The sequence below is a fragment of the Ammospiza caudacuta genome, chromosome 1 (genome assembly GCF_027887145.1).
Source record: "Ammospiza caudacuta isolate bAmmCau1 chromosome 1, bAmmCau1.pri, whole genome shotgun sequence".
Classification (NCBI taxonomy): domain Eukaryota; kingdom Metazoa; phylum Chordata; class Aves; order Passeriformes; family Passerellidae; genus Ammospiza; species Ammospiza caudacuta.
In genome coordinates this window covers 123,382,834-123,397,208 of record NC_080593.1, presented here as the reverse complement: position 1 = coordinate 123,397,208, position 14,375 = coordinate 123,382,834, and positions in this window count along the sequence as shown.

Genomic DNA, 14,375 nt, shown 5'->3' with positions numbered 1-14,375 from the left:
TCCTTCTTCTGGTATTGAAATCTAGTTATGGTCTACAAATGGAAAAGATTAGGAAGGCTGGTGTAACTATTATTGCTGAAACAGGAACAAATTTGCCCAACACAGAGCAGAGCTGGCTGAGATTCTCACAAATCAGCCTTCCTGGTGGTAGCTGAGTACTAGTCCCAGCTGAAAAAAGTACTAAAGGGGCATATGAACAGGAAAAGAAACAAACCAAAAGTTTAACTAAACAACTTAGTACATCACGAAAAAAAAAAAGAAAAAGGAAGGAGAGAGAAAGATCTTGGTTTGAGTTCAGGGTAAAAGTTCATGTAATTCTTGCTGTAACTGAGCCATTTCACACAGAACATCTGCAACTGTTCTAATGATCCCCTTACACTTTGTCATTAAAATACCTCCAAGTGAAAAAAACTGTGATTTTTTTCCTCAGGTAAATTGCACTGTTTTGTACAAAAATCTCTTAAATCTTTTCCCACCCAATCATTCCCATTTTTCTATCCGAGAGACCAAAGCCCTTGGATGGATGTTCAATAGTTAGATTGACAAAGTAACCTAAGCACTGCTGAAGCACAATAATACAAATCCCCACTGGTGGGGAGGGTCATCAACCACAAGCTAAAAGTCTAAGCTTCTTACATAATGACTTGGGTCCTTCCAGATAGTAATGAACAGGCAGCACATGAAGGAAAATATCTCATGCAGCCAGCAATAAATGCCAGCATGGTATTGTAAATCAGGAAGAGAAAGGAAGTACATCTATGTCTTCCAGAGCCTAGAAAAGCATGCTAGCCACAGAGTATTGTATTAAAAAATGAAACAAAAGTTGGAAGCAATATTCACTGATTTATTACCACCACCACTGCCTATTTGATGAAGAACTCGATGTCATTTGGTTTGTTCACGCTGCACCCAACATTCTGGTTTTCTTAGGCTACACAGGCAGAAGAATGTCTGATCTGTGGATGCTCAAAACGCTTGACTATGAGACAGGCACCCCCACTACAGAGGACACTTAAAGTTAAGGCCTTGCTGAGTAGAGTTCATAAAAGAAACATAAATGTGTAAGAAATGGAAAAGTTGAATGCAGAGCTGTATGGAGACTTCAGCTGCCTACAAGCTGGAAACTGCTCAAGAGGAAGTTGAGGGTAAGTAATTTTCACTTGGACATCTACTGCTGAGGTTAGATGAGTTCAACTCCTGAATTTTGAGGGATTTAGGTCTGAGAGCTCTTTCCATAGGCTTTCAGTCAAGTAGATTACTCTTTCATATGCACACTATCACTTTCTTCTTCATCTTCTTCATTGTCTGCTTTCTCCATTGTCCTTCTCAGGAGATTGAACTATGCACAGCCATACCCAGAGGTATAAATTCTGTCAGATTCCACACAGAAGTTATGCCTGCTGGCACTGGCTGCACCAGAGCTGTTACATGGAAATGTTGTGTTTTCCGAAGCTGGAAACTGCTCTTGCATGCAGACTATTACCCCACAGTAACATTTCTGTGCAAGTGTCATCAGAAGAGAATTTATTTCATTGGTTTTATTGCTTGGAATCATCTGGAAAGTCCCGTGTCTAATCCCATTTAATCTGGTAATTAGTAAATTGGGCAGATAGTTTGGTATAAGAGAAACAATTTGATTCTGGATAGCCCAACATTGGAAACAATCCATTCCCCTTGAACTGAAGGCGTTCAGTCCCTACCAAAGCAGATTGTGAAGAATCAAGTCAAGTTTTCTCTTTCTTGGAGATATTCTTTGTTTTTCCACTTTTCTTCTAGTTGTGCATAGGTTCAGTAAGAAACTTCAGAGGACATTTTTGTAATGGCATATTGAAGGTAACACAGTGACTCAAGTGGAAAAAAAAATTGATAGAATATCAAAGGAAGTAAAGAGTAGCCAGTTAAGGAAAAGAGACAGAAAAGAAACCTAGACAATGGAAGCAAATGCAGACTCAACGTCTTGGTGTTGCCACGAGTACAAGATGATAGACAGGATGGACTAAATCTATGGGTAGCTCTAAAAGCCAGGGGCTGTTTCTTCTCTTTTTAAATCCCATCAACACTAATAAAGCCAGAGAGCTTTATTGATCTACACAGGCCTCAAACAAATGTGATGAAAAAAAAGATCAGCCGTCAGGAATTTAATTTACATTTTCATTTGATGATGGAAGATAAGCCAGTGAAAGTTACACAGGACAAAGTGATAAAATTCCTGAAGAAAAGAGCAGTCTAATGACACCATTCTGCATGTCCTGCACTTTAGATAACAGACATGTAAATTGAGAGATGAAAAAATAATCTGTAATAAGTCAAGAGCACAAGTGATTAAAGCTTCAATAAAAATTTCAGCTGAGGAACCTGGTACCTAGTCACAAGTTAGAAGCTTATAATGAGTACAATGTGGTAATGTGGCAGTCATTTCCTGCACTAAATGATGCTTTTAGTTCAATTATACTTTTCTTTGCACAATTTAGCACAGCAGATGAGCAGTTGCCTTCTGCTGGTGACCATGGCTACAGTTCCAATACAGCTCCTGCCTCTAGTAGGAGATTTGCTCATTTGCTCCTCCTTCTCCACTTCCCCTTCATGCTCCAAGGACCTTCTCACACCTCAAGCCAATCTGTACAGCATCTGTGGGAACTCCTCTGTCAGAGGTAACGTGCATGCTCACCCTGTGATCTGCTGTCCTGGGTCAGGACCAATGGAGAAAGGAAAAGCCATAGCTCTCATATGCATTTGCACTATACTACAGACCTGTGGTCCTGTCAGAAGACATGCTCAATTCAGCTCCAAACTTATGCTGTGGCTCATTCTACTTAGAGAAATCTTACCAAGTATTCAATCCTCCCTCTTATACTGAGTTTCCTGTAGTTCCATCTCTCAGATCATCTCCAATGATCTTCCAACTTGATCTTTATGTATCTGCATGTGACACAGCCTTAACTGCTGTCACTCTGATAGCTTCCTTTTTACACTCTTCTATTCTACTTCAACCTATTATTCTTGAAAGGCTGCAGAGCATACACGACACCCTGCAGCATGACATTGCAGAAGTTCCAGGATGAGATATCATGATATCACAACCAGATGAGTGACTTAGACCTTTCCTCTTTTCCTGCCATCATTGGTACCAGAATTCCAGTCCAATTAACCTATTTCTTTAATTGCCTATCACTATAAATTTTTTTTACTTTTCAAGGGCAGTGACCAAAGGAGCTCCAGAACTCTGCTAAGATCGATCGTCACTGCCACCATTATCTGCCACCAGCAGCAACATGCTGATGTGATGCATTTTGGAGGAAACTTTGTGGATGCTAGCAGTCATCATTCAGTGAAGAAAGATGTGAAGTTCTTACTGAAGTTCAGAACACCAAACTGTGGGAGCCACCACATAAACACAGCCCACTTGCAAGAACGATGACACAATAATCTAATGAATCATAGGATGTTTCAGTGGGTGTTTTTTAATGAAATACATTAAATACAGAAACAGATGGAAACCATTGTGAGAGAGCCCCACATAAAGGTCAAGCAAACAGCAAGAGAATTACTTTAAAAATTGGCCCTGGGAAAAAAGAGAAGTAGTGTGAGCACTTCTTGGGCAGGATACTCTCAGGAAAGGGTGTTTGAAATTGCACTGCAAGAATTTGTCTTCTATTGTTTAACTTAAACTATGTTCCAGCATCAAGGTGGTCATGTACTTATGCCCCTGAAGAACTAGAATAGCAACAAAACTTGATGAAGCGTAACTCTTCTCAGCCCTGAGAGTATTCACTTTTCTGTGGATTAAAGTACCACAGAAATCACCTTCACTTTTGCAAGCAGGAATTAAATATCCATTTTTTCATAATCCCTTCAAAATAACCCCATGTTTAAAGAGGGGCAATTTGAGTGGTTTTCTGAGTGACTTGTTTTCTTTCACTGAAAATCTTTCAGCAGGAAAGAAGATCTACCACAAATCTGACTTTTCCTGAGATATTTTGGATTTTGTCACTCTTCTAAAACAAAAAATACTATCTGTGCTTTTCAGCTACCAGAAATTAAGTATTGGAAGACAAAACTCTTTTCCTTAAGAAATTTAAAACGGTGAGACAAACCACATATACTTCTGACTGTAACCATTCCATTTGAAAGACAAAAGAAAAAATGGAGGTTGGCTCACCTATTGATATAATCTAAAATGCTGCCAGAATAGGCTGACTGTTTCCCACTAGCATGATTTTCCATTCCCTTTACCTATCCCTGTATTTAATAGAAAATTTGTTTAATCATAAACTCTATAAACAAGTCAAGTTCTTTTCTCTCCTAAGACCCAGTAAATCAGGAATTAGTTCATTCAATTTATCACATATTCCAGATTTGAACCAGTAAAAATCTGAGCAGAATTTGGCTACATGTCTCAGGTGTGGTGATTATGATCGGTAACATGTTAATAAAGAAAAAAGCCCACTGACGAATTTCTAGATATGAATTGTGCTGCCCTGACAGAAAGGGACAAAATGACCATTTTTTTTCTCATATTTAGAAGTGATAGAATTTGTGGGAATGACAAAATATGTTCTTGACTGGAGCAGGTTCGGCTGGGAAAGATTAGCACAATGCCAGTTGGAGCAAGGCAGAGGATACCAGTGGCATGGAGGGGCTGGGAGATATCTGCAAGGAGCTAGAGGTCGAGGCTCTCCCTCTGCACCATTCGCTTCTCCAGCCCCCACTGCTTTCACTCCATTTCTGCACTCTGTTGAGGTCCCTATAAATGTCAGCCTGATGCTCTGGCATATCAGCTACTCCTCTCAGACCATCTACAATCTTGTGGAAGTGCACCCTGGTCCATCATCTAGATGAAGTCATTAACCGGTCTTGGACCCAGTCTTGGATAAACTGCTATTTCATGGCCATTGGTTGGGCATACTACTATTAACCCATTTTTTAGAGAGCCTCCCAATCACAGCAACATGAAAGAAAATAAAGTAATATGGAGAGAGTATGTATATGCACCTCCTGTCCCACCTACGCCCTGTTCTCAGCATCAGCAGGAGGGAAGGGAAGTGAAAACCATGCCAACAGAAGAGCCAAAACTGATAGAGTTGGTGATGCCTTGTGAAGGCTGACCTAGAACAGGCACCAGATGGAGTTAAAGAATAAAGTAGGTATTTATTAAATGCCTCGATGGGTACACCTTGGGCAGTACAAGAGCCCAGCCAGGGCTATACCCAAGATGAACCCAAAATGGTCACAAAATGGACGACTGGCCACAGAGTCTCACATTTTTATAAGCTCTGCTCCATTAGCATATTGGAGTTAATTGTCCAGTTATAGCTTTAGCTTATGAAGTCCCATCCTTATTGATTTTCTCTCTTCAATCCATGTTATTTATGCTCTTGGGCATGAGATTTGGATCATTTGTCCCTGTTCCCCAGCTAGAGAAAGAATTGTTTTGTCTAGCTACTCTGTGAAGAGAGCTTATCATCCTTTAATATGAAGCTCAGAAGTACACAGCAAAGCAGTCCAGAATTTGAAAAATATAAGAGCTAAAACCTGAGGCATCATGGTCTCAGCTCTAAATGAAGCCTGAACTACTATTAGGCAATTATTCCTATTGGTTTTTGCTAATGTTTTACCCCAGTGTCACATTATGCAGTGACGTGAGTAAGGATTATCTAGCGCACTAAACCACGACTGCACTCAGCAACATGCAACTTCATTACATAATCTCTGAGAAATCACCATGTTCTCTGCAGCTGTTCTCACACTACTCAAAAATATAACCCCTTGACTGCTGCTGAATGTACTCATATTCCCATGTCAAGCCAAGATGACACATACTAAACACCGCAGTGACGCATGGAAAGGTCTGGTACAGTGCTCCAGGCCTTTATGGCCATAACAGAGGATTACCAAATGGATTGTGTCTATTCCACTCCAAAACACTGACCTCCAGTGGCCAAAACAGATGGGAAATACATCCTCTGCTCTAGGACTGATGTGTAACCCATACAGGGGTTTCTTTTTCTAGTACTCCGAGTTGTGTGATGCAAGTTTTTTTGTAAATGGGTTGAGGACGGCAAATTTCTTCACGGAAATCTTACCTTACACCCCAGGGCTGCCTCAAAGCACAGTCCTGGCTGGAGCACATCCTAAAAAATGGCCTGGAGGATTCTTTTGTTTACACAGTGAATGCTCATAACCAACAGCTGCGCAGAACTGTTCACAGATCTTGCAGAACAGGCTGAAGCTGAAAGGGGTAGATTTTCAAAGGCACTAATGGTCTAAATTCACAGTAGCATTTCTTTTTCTGTCCTGAAAGCACTATACATGAGTTTGAATTGCTTTGTCTCTAGAGCCTTTGATGTTTACCAGTAAAATACCACTGGGACAGCACTGATTTTCAGTGATTTGTCCTTCTGGCCCAGTAACAAACTAGACACCCTTCAGAGCAGCAAGATTCCAGAAGAAACTGTGATGTTTTTCTCTGGGTACATGACAATATTTTACAAATAATTCTTAAGGGGTAGGAATTGAACAAAACCCCAGAAGCATGCCTGTGTCTTTAAACAAACCCAGCTTTGGTTCACTGTGCTCTTCCATGATAATTCCACATCAATATTATGATGTGCCAGCTCAGGTGAGCCAGCACAGGGAAAATCTAGGGGGTTTCTCCCATCACTTCATGAGCCAACAAAAGAACTCACACTCAGCCTTTCAAAAAGACATGCAATGAATAAAGTCCCCTTTGCATTCCTGCATTCCTAGTGCTTCCAGGGCTCAAGTTGGGACAACTTGCAGTGACTTGGTGTGTGTTTCCTACAGACATGTGGCAAACCAAGGGCTAGAGTTCTAGTCTAGAAAGTAATTATGCAATTTAAATGTCTAACCCCAAACTCCTTTATTTAACTGAAAAACAATGAACTTTAGGCTTCTCTGTTATTCTGAGTGTTCAACAATGCAGTCTAGACACATTGAAATTGTAGAAATGTTAGTATTTTCTGGATTTTAATCAGAAGTTGTCAACTGGAGGAGAAATGGCAAAAAACCCTGGAGGCTGTATCACTGTTAACTCTTTCTAGATACTTTTCATTTAAACATCATAGGCTAGATGGGAAGTTATGGCTCTCAAAAAAATAAAGAATATGGTTTTACTTCACCCTAAACTTAACAATTCTGTTCTTCATGCTGAAGAATAGTTCCAAGACACAAAAGTCTCCATTTATTCTGAGGTACACGTACACAGAGACGTTGCACCCAGTGCACACACCTGAGCTAACCAGCCCTCTGTAAAGAGAGGCATTGTGTCAGAAGTAGGACAGTAGTACTGGTACTGGTACTGGTAGTACTGGTACTGGTACTGGTACTCAGCATCCCCAAAAGCACCAACCTTGTTTCCAGTTCATGGAAGGCTCGGCAACCACGCTATCCTGAGATGAACTCCACGACAAAGTCAAGGTGTGCTGGACGGCCCATTTCCCTGCAGGGCTGTGTTTGGGCATAGCAGGAGAAGCCAAAATACTGAGCTAGATGGGTAAAAGTGCAGTTGAAACACCCTCATCCACACATGCAAACCCCAGGCATGAGAGACTAAGTGTATCCTCAGTGATAGGATAGATGTCTGTGTGTACATGTGTGCAATTATGGGCAAGAATCCCACTTTGGACATTGCTACTTCTTCACCTAAAGCCTTTGCATGATGGTGGCAGGGTTGTTGATGCATTTGTAGTTGCAGAGGGCAGGTATGGCAGCAGTATTGCAGGAGGCTGCCTTGAAAATCTCATTCTGGAATGAGGGATAACTGGTTACTTCAGAATAGTAATGTCAGCTTTTGAAAGGGAACATGGCAGAGGCAGATGTATCTTAATCATCCTGCTCTTTCTCCTTCTGTATGGATACATAGATGAGGTAGTCACTAAATTTAGTAGTTGCTATAGTAGAAAGGGTATTATTGTTTTAAAATCAGGAAGTAACACATTCTCTCTATTTTTTAGGATTTACTTTATGCATTCTAATGTACATTTAAAAACCAGGTTTCAGACATGAGCATTTTCAATGATTACAGGGTTTTTTCCCTTTTTCCTAGAATTGTCTTTTATGTAATGCCTTCCAGACCAGTTCAGCTTTTCATAAACAGTGTAGTGAAACTATAATGGCATTGCTGCAGGTCTGTTGAGAGTAAAGCCATATTAACTCTGATTGGCTGTTGGCTTTACAAAATTTGCCAGCAGTATGATGCAAGGTTACTTTCTTTCTTTCTTTCTTTTCCCTTACTTTCTTTTTTTTTTTTTTTCTTTTTCCCCCCAGCACCTTCCAAATTTCTTTCTCTTTTCCAGAGTATTATATCATTTGCCAATGTTTTTTTCCAGTGCACTTAGCATAATGTATCCCTTAAGCAGAGAAACAGCTGTATTTTGACATTTGGCGAAGACGGAGCACAGAGAATAATGACTCAAAAGCAATGTAAGACAATCAGACTTGTCTTCTGAAAGGTGCACAAATAATGTATACTTATGACTGCAGGCCAAGCTTTTCGGATCTGGAGACCTAAAATTAAGCACTGAATGAAGAATGGGCCTGGTCTGCATCACCATATAGAATGTTCTTAAAGTAAGACCACATTCATGGGGAAGAAATAGAAAAGAGGCATTCAGCTTTACTGTGGGTTTTGTGTTTTTAAATAATTCAGTCTAAAGTAAATGGTCTCCTTAGAGGAGGGAATGGATTGCTAGCTGAAGTGTTATTCTTCAAATGTCATATACAATCTCACAAGAAAACAAACCCCTTGGTATTCATGGTTTCTTAATGCGTTCCAAGTGCCACCATAGCCAACAGTAAGGAAAGGTAGAAAGAATCACCAATAGGTTCTGGAAAAAAAACCAGAAGGACAATGCTAAAGCACCGACCTCCAATGTAATTAAAGGCTAGGAAGTCTTTTGTTGGTAGATGAGCACTTGAATTAATGAGTTCATAAACAGAGCTGGCCAGAGACATGAATTTCCATTCTGTGACAATTTCCAAATTACCAGAATACTTTTCATCCTGCTTTGGGAGGAAAAGCCAAACACTGGAAATTTTTCACAGAACTGAAGTCCAGCCATATTTAGTTTCAGAAACTCTTAAACACAAGGTGTTTCCAAAATGAAATTTGTTTCCTAAAATTGCTGGCAGTCACCAACTGGATTGAACGCAATTATCGTTACTAGTAACAGTAACAGCTGTGCATTATTGAATGCTTGCCTGAAATGTGTTGGTGTAGGGCTTCCTATTGGACATGGCATAACCACCGTGATATTCTGGGCTAATTGCAGTCTGCACTGGCCAGAGCTCCTCCAACACCAGCTCCAGAGCAGCTCAAACAGAGCTGAGGAACTTAAAGGGCCTGCAACCTTCAACCTGAGGTCATCAGTGCAGTAGAAATGGGTCAGAGACCTGACACTTGGAAACTCACCACAGACTTCCCATCCTGAAGCATGGAGATCTCTGCATCCAGGGTGGACAGATTCTCCAGCTAATTGGAACCCTTGGAGCTCCCCAGTCCTCAATTCATTCTTTAGATGCCTCCCAAGGAGGCGGGAAAGGGACTGACCAGGAAAGCTGGCAAGTTTCTAACTGAAGCCTGCCCAGCATTTAAAGTTCAGCTCCTACCTGTCATCCACCAGCGTGTAAAAAAGGTCTGTTCAGCTGCTTCTCCACACTCTTTGCCACCCTCCCTGCATAGGAAGCACTGCACTAAGGCTGTGTACAGTTCATTTGCTCTGGCAGCCTTCTCTGGCTGTGTTGGACAGGATACTTCCTTGGAGCACCCGCCTGTGCAACCCTGCTCTACAGAAATAAAACCTTACGTGACCCAAACACTTTGAAATCTACAACATGAAACCAGACACGTCATACATCTTACTTTACAAATAAGCAGCAGCAAATTCTGTTCTCACAAAAAAGCCTATTCTGTTTCCTTTATTTTAAACTTACCCTACCAATGGGTCAGCTGAAATCTACACCAATAGATTCTTCATTCTCTGCCAAGATGATAGTGTCACTGCTGCCTGTAAAATCTCATAAAGAAATAAAAACCAAAACCACCCAATTGCTTATGTATCCTTTATCACCCATTTGATACCTATGGCTCAATCTACTCGTCCAGCCTGCTTGGTTTTTCTCATTGTGAAAAGGACAGGCTCTCTGCTGAATCTAAGCAACTGGTAATTTCAAACAAGCTCAGTTTCTGTGAAAGACAGAGGCGATAATGTGTCAGCTCCATCACAATCTGTGAGGATAAGAGAGATGTTTCTTAGGCAGACTCACACAGGATAATTAGAAGGGCTTTCCATATTGGAAGCCTTGAGTTACCCCAAAACACCTCTGTCTGTTTCTTTGTAATGGATTGACCCTGTCTGGCTGCCAGGTGCCCACTGAAGCTCTTCTATCAGTCCCCTCAGTGGAGGGGACAGGGCAGAGAAAATAAAACAAAAATCTCACAGGTCAAGATAAGGACAGACATCACTCACCAATTACAGTCTTGGGCAGAGCAGACACCACTTGGGAAATTCTTTAATCAGTTTAGCAAACAACTTGGAGTAGGATAATGAAAAAAAAAAAAAACATAAAAACACATCCCTTCCTGCTTTCTGGGCCTGATTTTTGTCATGATCTAACCCCAGTTGCTAAATAACCACCACAGCCACTCTCTCACTCCCTTTTGGGGAATGGGGAAGGGAATTGGAAAAGTAAAAGTGAGAAAACTTGAGGGTTGAAATAAAGACAGTTTAATGGGAAATCAAAAACTGTGCACACAGGCAAAACAAAGAAAGGAATTCATTCACCATTTCCCACATGCAGGCAGGTGTTCAGACCTCTCCAGGAAAGCAGGGCTCTATCACACATAATGGTTATTTGGAAAGACAAATGGCACCACCCCAATGTGCTCCACCATGCACTTCCATGGGCTGCAGAGGGGCAGCTGTCTCCCCATGCTCCTCACCACAGGCTGCAGAGGAATCTCAGCTTTGGTGCCTGGAGCTTGTCTTCCTTCACCTTCCTCACTGACTGGGGAGTCTGCAGACTTGTTTCTGACAGAAGCCATCCCTATAGCCCCCCACTACCTAAACCTTGCCATGCAAAATCAATCCATGCTCTCTTTTTTTCCTGTAGAGGCACACGGCCTCTCTACCAAAGTGCTGCTTTCCTGGCTTCCTCAAAACGTCTGCATCCTCTTTCAGGCAGAAATTCCATTTCCTTAGTGTTTCTTGTGTAGCTCTCAGTGGGTTGTGCTTGACTTTTGGCTAAGTTGTTTCTTACTGTCTCTTCTATCCAAACCACAAACAGTTTAAATACTCCTCCTAGAGACTCCTCCAACATCACAAAGTTGCAAAAAGATGGCAGAAAGCTCCCTCTCCAGCTATCTTTAAGAATTAATTAAGTGTACAACTCTGACTGTGGACCACCCTGACAAGGCATTGTTGCCAGAAGAACCACACAGTAAGTTAGGCATGACTTAGGAGCTTAGGACAAAAGACTGGGAGGAGCATCAAATCCAGTTTCCTTTTACTTAAGGAAACAATTTACTATAATTCCAGTCCTGCAATTATCATATAATTCAATTTCTCCTCAGACTTTATTTTGGTAGGCTAAACAAACAAAACTATCTTGGAGTTTGTCTACATCTGAGTCACAGTGCCAGCCTGGGCAGCCACAAGGCAGGTCTGACCCAGGAAAAAGCCGTCACATGCACTGTGCTGGAGTTAATGTGGCCTGCTGAGAGGCTGGGCAGGTTGTCTTGGGCAAAACTCTGGGCTAATGCTGCTCTATGGCTCTGATGAACGTTCCCTGGGAGATTTTTAGTGAGACTACCCCATGAGATGATGCCCTGCCAGGAGCTTCAGGTCTGCTAAACACATAGCCAGTGCTGGGCAGGAGAGGAGCAGGCACATCCTAGCGAGATGGGAGACGGCTTCTGCCTCCACTGGAAAACCATGCAATGCCTGTCCAGCATGTGCCAGACTCTTGTTGGGAAAGGAGTCCCACAAGTCCTGGGTGCAAGCCAGACTGGTTCTCCTGAAAGGCAGTGTGTGACCCTCAAGCACGGAGAATTCCAGTTCATCAACAGGTGCTCTTAAAACAATGTTATCTTTCTCAGTTAATGATTTCTACTGAAAATATTACGTAAGATTGGCCCAAAAGAGACCCTTTATGACTGCCTCCAGTAACTTCCTCTTAGCCTCAGTGTTCCCTGTTAAGCAAAACACATGAAGTTTTCCTTTTAGCCAGCTCCTTACTCACCTTGCAATTTTTCTTCTAATTCCCATTTATTTCAGTTTAACCAGTAATTTCCTATGTGGCAGCATTTCAAACACTTTACTGAAATCCAGATAGATCTACTGTATTTCTCTAGTCTAAAAATCCATTTTTATTAAAGAAAAATATTGGGCTGAACTTCAAGATCAGTCTCTGGTAACCTAATATTGCATTTTATCCTATTTTCCTTTTACCTCCATGTGCTTAATTATTTTTTCTTTAAAATAATTCCTCCATCTTTTAATATACTTCAGTCTATGCTAATATGTTTAAAATTACCCAGAACTTTTTTCCCCTCTTTTTTCTTCTCCATTTGCACAATACTACCTATTAGCTCAAGTTATTAAATATCATTGTTAATTGATTTTGAAATGCCAGTGCCTTCACAGTTTAGGCTAAAATTTAAGCTCAATTAATTGCTTCCAATTCAAGTGCCTTAATTTTTGCTTGAGCCCTTACAGATATTAGCTGTGCTGTGTTTCAACCCTTGTGCTGCATCACTCTATTAAAAGCTGAGGCTCCTTGTTTTACAAATTGTGCTGGGGTCTGGCCCAGTCCCAGCTAGCCCCAGGTCTCTGCAACCACAAAATCACCTTATAATGTCCCTAGTTCAGAGTGATTGTGTTCTGTGAGGTGACACAGCTTGCTACATGAACCTGCGGTCAGTACGTGTGTTACTGGGATTGTTTCAGAGCACTCTACGCCTCTGCTGTGTAACGTGTAATGGGGTGGTTGAGAGCATTATGCCTCTCACTGTTTTAAAATCACAAATCATTTAGAGTTGTCTGCACTCATAGAAGTACATAGTACTTAGGATAAGTTGACATCCTCTGCAGTTGTGTGTAGATCTTGGAATACTCTGCAACAACATGGCACTCAACATGAAGTTTTAGATATGAAACTGATAACAGAGCTCTTAAGAAAGCATAGAACCACAACTTTATGGCAGCTATATGACTAAATCACATGTGAACTTGTTGTTCTTGAAAAGGCCAAAGAGCTCTTGAATTCTGGATTTCTTTCAGATTAAGGAATAAAAATCAAAACAACTGTTCTTGTTCTTAGTTTCTTATTGACTAGATAATAGGAGGTTACTTTGAATTACTTTGTGCAGTTATTATTATTGGAAGGCTGTTTTCTACAGCACAGACTTCAGAGTTTGCAAAACAGTCTAGCAGTCTTCAATCTTTTATACTGAAAATAGGTTTCCTTGAAAAAGAAACCAAAATGCAGGCCAAGATCAAAGAAGCCTTCAGTAACCTTTTGGCCCATATCTTTCTAAAGCACCTGCAGTGATACAGGAAGAAAAAACATAAAAATCAACTCCTTCACAGCATTCTCAATACAGGCTGTTAGTGAGCCTTTGTCAAAAAGTGTAGACAAACACACACAAACCCCTGCACAGACACACACAGCAAGCAAGAGGGGCCAAAGGAGCAGGTTACCCTGACAATAAAGTGATGCTAGCCAAATGTGACCTAATTTCTCCACAGAACTATCCAGGCAGAATTGCTTCCAAGGGATTTGCTTACACAGAGAAAAATCCTCTTTTTGGTATCTTCATGCTGGTTTTTTCCAGGGGGAGAGGAGGTGTTTGCTTATTTCAGTTTTTTGAAATTAGCACCCCAAATGTTAACCCTTTCTTCAGTAAGTTGTAATGTAGTTGTATACTCACTTTTCGGAAGTACGTTAGTTTGATCATAAAAGTCCATATTTAGTCAGCAAAAATACCCTAAGTCTGTACTCACATTTTAAGTTCTGCTGTTCTATGAACCATGCAAGCGTATGTGAAGGCATGGACTTTCCCCTAAATCACTTGCAATACGTAAAGAGTGCAGTCAGGATAAATCCAGATTCAAGCATGCAAAGAAATAGTAGAGAACAGGACGTAATCTTAGACACATCTGTGTACATTAGAATGATTTATTGGCCTGTTTTTCATACTAAAATGTAGAAATAAATTAAATATGCAGGACATAGCTAGGAATATGTATGGCAAGTTGACAGTCTCCTCAAGCTGTCATTTTATTAGCTTGGCAAATTATGGAAGGTAAAATTCTGGGGAAAATTCTTAACTTGCGAGAGGTTGTTTGGACTATTCT